Source organism: Piliocolobus tephrosceles, chromosome 14, assembly GCF_002776525.5.
Source record: "Piliocolobus tephrosceles isolate RC106 chromosome 14, ASM277652v3, whole genome shotgun sequence".
Classification (NCBI taxonomy): domain Eukaryota; kingdom Metazoa; phylum Chordata; class Mammalia; order Primates; family Cercopithecidae; genus Piliocolobus; species Piliocolobus tephrosceles.
The window spans coordinates 35,026,411-35,031,829 of record NC_045447.1 but is presented as its reverse complement, the minus strand read 5'-3'; positions in this window follow the sequence as shown (position 1 = coordinate 35,031,829).

The window sequence follows — 5,419 nt, the reverse complement described above, 5'->3', positions numbered from 1 at the left end:
AATATTAAGATGCAATTATAAGAAGGAAAGAGGAGAAAATATCAATTTGCTTAAATAACACTAAAGAGACTAAAAACAAACTCAGATTTACTAATTTTACCTAGAATTGTCCAAATTAAGTTTATCTACCATCAGGTGAAATATTAGATTAAAATACAGACTGCATTTAAATTTATTTACAGGCATGACATCTAATCCTCTTCTTTTGATATCTAAAGTCTATGAGCTTCCTCGCTGAGGGTGGTGGCTCACATCCGTATCAGGAGACTGAGGCAAGAGCAGTGATTAATATGGATTAATATGTTACTGAATGTGAAAGAAATAATGTGCTCCTGAACGGATACTGTTCAGTCTGAGGATATTTATACCTTGATCATCTGGGTCCAGTACATTTGTTTTTCATCTGCATGTAAGTTATCTGTTGTCTGAAGGCTTCCCTGAAATTATCAGTCAGAATGAATCAAACCATCTCCCTTTGTGCTTCATCTATATTCTGCACTTAAAGTTCATTAGCACATATGGCATTGTCTTATTTCTAATAGTGCCATGTATTATCTTCGTGTTACTAACCACTAGCATGGAGATGATCACACATTGTGGAATACATAAAAAAGGGACAGAGCCCTGACTTTAGATGACATACTCAAAACAAGTTCCTTGGTTAATTGAAAAGCTTACACCTTAACTGGGAATTGTCAAGATTGATAAACACTAAAAAAGAAGAGACTAAGGAAAAGGAAAACCAACATTGATTTTATAAATCATACACAAGTTTACTGAACATTCATATAATGAAAGCTTCAGAAAATGACACAGAAGCTCTGAACACAAATTTGAAGGAGGATATCTTTCCTTCTTAGATCCTGTCAAGAGGTCAATTGATCAATTAAAGAGCTGTCACTCCAGCAATTTGTCATAAAAGTAGATTGTTCTTATCAGCAAGTTGTTTGATTAGCGTAAAAGTCCCAAGACTACATTTCATGTGAATATTTTTTTCTATGTTAATTTTCTGGAGGGGAGGAAATTAGCCAAAAGGAAGAAAAAATGATGTGACAGATTAATAATGAATTATTATAATTTAAAATGTTGTATATCCTGTTACTGATCAAGAATACAAATATACAAATATCAATCCAACTTTCATTAATATTTTACCTCAAAAATATAATTGTAAGCTATACCCTGACTAATATGTTAAAGCTAATCTGGGAGTTGGTTCTGATTTTCAATATGATGAAATTTTAGCTGTTTTAAACTCTTTTCATGGTAGTTGTTAGTTTAAATTTCTGCTAATAATATAACTCCATTATGCTTGCAAAATCTTGGTTGGGTCTTTCCGTATCTGTCATGGGTCTGACTAAAGAACTCTCTGAAGTTCATGTATTAGGTGAGACTGAGGAACGTTGACAAAGCAATAAGGGTTGACATCCTCCGCCCTACAAATCTATCATGCAAATTAATGATCTGCTCCATTTTAACTAACCAGTGGTATAAACCAGCCATCTTCTAGGGCTTTCAGGAAGAATCTTGAAATCTGAAGCGATAACCTGAGACATTTAAAGCTACAATTTATTTCAGCTTCATTTTATACCCTTCCCCTCTGCCTGCTAAGTTATACTTTCAAATAACCTCAGAAGAATGAGACTCAGCAATGTCTGTAGTTGAACACAAGTCTAGCCTCTGAACAAATGTCCTATTGGAATCTCACTAAATGTTTGGAGTTTTCAACTTATCAAGTCTAAATTCCATTGACTCTTAACTTCCTGCTGCCTACATGAATGTTACTGGCCATTTTCTAATCCATTGTTTCTCAGTAGGAGGAATAGCACCTTCTAGAGATAATTTTAGGAATTTGTGGGTGCATTCTTTTTTGGTTGTTGCAGTTACTGAAAATGTGACTAGTATTTAGAGAGTGGGAATCAGAGATGCTTGATGTCCTGCAATGTGTAGGACAGCTACCCCAAATGAAGACATCTGTCACATCCTATGGGACTTGAAAGTACTCCTGGAAGATCAGTGGTTCTCAAACTTTAACCATGTCAGAATCATAGGAAGGTCTTGTTCAGTACAAATTACTGGTCCTCACCCCCAGTTTCAGATTCAGTGGGCTCAGGACAGAGCCAGATAGTATGTATGTCTAACCTGTTCCCACATGATGCTGATGCTGCAGATCCAGGGGACCACACTTTGAAAACTATAGCCCTAGATAGATAGTTATATGTAGGTGGACAATCTGTTTATAGTTATCTATAGAATCAGATAAACTAGTTTCATTTTATTTGTAAAGAAATATTTTGCATGATTTTAATATAACTAAATATCCTGGTACCACAACTACCATATATCTTAAGAGACTTGAACTTTTTTGGGTTCAGACTTTACCAAGTTATTTAACATTTCAGAAAATCGTAGTACCAATAAAAAGCCATCACCAATGATCATGCCAGCACCAATACCACACATATCTGCCTGCATTTATAGCATTTACATGTAAGTATGTAACAAAGGAGATTGAAACTCCTTTTAAGAAACTTGGAACCAAGTATTATTAATTTAGTAGAGATGTGAAAATCAGAGACCTCTCTGTATTTTACTAACATTAGTTATTTCATAATATTATATTGTTATCCTACTACAGCACAGGTGTAAAAACTATTTATTTATTTTGCATGTACCGGTGGGTTTTTTATCTTTTCCTAGTGTTTTCAGAGATTGATCACGCAACTTCTTTGTATTCTCTTTGTTACTGTTTGCTTCTTTAATCCACCCTCTGTTCCCCCATGGCATGTCAAAAAATATGGTTTTTAAGACCCGTATAAGTATTAGAGACCCGTAGGAGGGCATATTGTTCCTATCACTACCCTTTCCCATGTAATAAAAAATAATTATTTGATGCTACATCTAAAAATAGGGCTCGCTTTATTTCCAATTATTTTGTAGTTTCTTGTTGTATCCACTTCCCCATCTCTTGGCATATTGACATGCTTTCATTAAGGTTATTTCTCTTTGCCCTACCATATACAAGTGATTCTGACCTATGTTTAATTGACTCATCACTATTTTTCTTATTTTAATGTATACTTTTATGTCTCTTCTATTTTCATGTCCTCCTAAAAAATGATTTCTGATCATTTCATGTCTAATAAATCAAAACATCCATTTTAAGGAAGTACAATTATCTGACCACTTCAATATGTTCTTCTATGGAAACAACACTGAATATGTGCCTATTGAAATACACACATATGTGCTATTTTACTTTCTTGGGCATTAGAAATATTTGTTATAAAAGGGGATATTGTCCTTGATAAAACTGAGAACCACTGATCTAGTTCAATTCCTCAGCTATTTTCTTGTAGAAATGGAGGCTTAGAGTGAAAAAGTTATTTGCCTGAGAACACATAGCTATTTAGAGAAATTGACTTCTAAAATCTGAGTTTACCAATTTCAAACCCGATGATCCTACAACTAGAATAAAAATAATGTGTGTAGTTCTTTTTGTCCTTTCCTTATTTCAGCATAGAAGGCAAGAAGTCAAGTAGAGAGATTTATGTAATTTCTGATCATGAATTATAAAAGCAAGTGAGTTTTTTCAGAGCTCCAGATATAATTTTATATAGAAAATTTCATTTGTTGGTTTTCTCCATGTAAAATCTATAAATCCACAGGTTCTTACTTGAGCAAAAAAAAAAAAAAAAAAAAAAATTGTGTTGTAGATGATCCCTTTTTCATTATAGCATACATTTGCTCTGCCTTCACATGCTAAGAAATTGGTTCAGGCAGCATTTTGAAAGGGATACATTTCCCGGGAAATGGCACAGAATTGGAGGCAATCATCTTCAACCGACAGAAAAGAGTGGTGAGCTCAGAAAAGCTGAGAACTTAATCAATACTGAATCAGACTAAGCACAATGAAGTAGCAGATTATAGATAGCAGCCTTCAACAGTGCAATACTTACAATCCAGGTGGAGCATGGGGACTTTGAAAGCTTGGCTCAGCGTTTATTAAGCACTTCACTTGCACACATTGTATATTGCTGAAAATTGGTCAAAAGTTTACTACCTTGTAGTATAGTTTGAAGTCAGGTAGCATGACGCCTCCAGCTTTGTCCTTTTGACTTAGGATTGTCCTGGCAATGCGGGCTCTTTTTTGGTTCCATATGAACTTTAAAGCCGTTTTTTCCAATTCTGTGAAGAAACTCATTGGTAGCTTGATGGGGATGGCATTGAATCTATAAATAGCCTTGGGCAGTATGGCCATTTTCACAATATTGATTCTTCCTATCCATGAGCATGGTATGTTCTTCCATTTGTCTGTGTCCTCTTTTATTTCACTGAGCAGTGGTTTGTAGTTCTCCTTGAAGAGGTCCTTTACATCCCTTGTAAGTTGGATTCCTAGGTATTTTATTCTCTTTGAAGCAATTGTGAATGGAAGTTCATTCCTGATTTGGCTCTCTGCTTGTCTGTTACTGGTGTATAAGAATGCTTGTGATTTTTGCACATTAATTTTGTATCCTGAGACTTTGCTGAAGTTGCTTATCAGCTTAAGAAGATTTTGGGCTGAGACGATGGGGTTTTCTAAGTATACAATCATGCTACAGTAACCAAAACAGCATGGTACTGGTACCAAAACAGTGATATAGACCAATGGAACAGAACAGAGTCCTCAGAAATAATACCACACATCTACAGCCATCTGATCTTTGACAAACCTGAGAGAAACAAGAAATGGGGAAAGGATTCCCTATTTAATAAATGGTGCTGGGAAAATTGGCTAGCCATAAGTAGAAAGCTGAAACTGGATCCTTTCCTTACTCCTTATATGAAGATTAATTCAAGATGGATTAGAGACTTAAATGTTAGACCTATTACCATAAAAACCCTAGAAGAAAATCTAGGTAGCACCATTCAGGACATAGGCATGGGCAAGGACTTCATGTCTAAAACACCAAAAGCAACGGCAGCAAAAGCCAAAATTGACAAATGGGATCTAATTAAACTAAAGAGCTTCTGCACAGCAAAAGAAACTACCATCAGAGTGAACAGGCAACCTACAGAATGGGAGAAAATTTTTGCAATCTACTCATCTGACAAAGGGTAATTTCCAGAATCTACAAAGAACTCAAACAAATATACAACAAAAAATCAAACAACCCCATCAAAAAGTGGGGAAAGGATATGAACAGACATTTCTCAAAAGAAGACATTCATACAGCCAACAGACACATGAAAAAATGCTCATCATCACTCGCCATCAGAGAAATGCAAATCAAAACCACAATGAGATACCATCTCACACCAGTTAGAATGGCAATCATTAAAAAATCAGGAAACAACAGGTGTTGGAGAGGATGTGGAGAAATAGGAACACTTTTACACTGTTGGTGGGATTGTAAACTAGTTCAACCATTATGGAAAA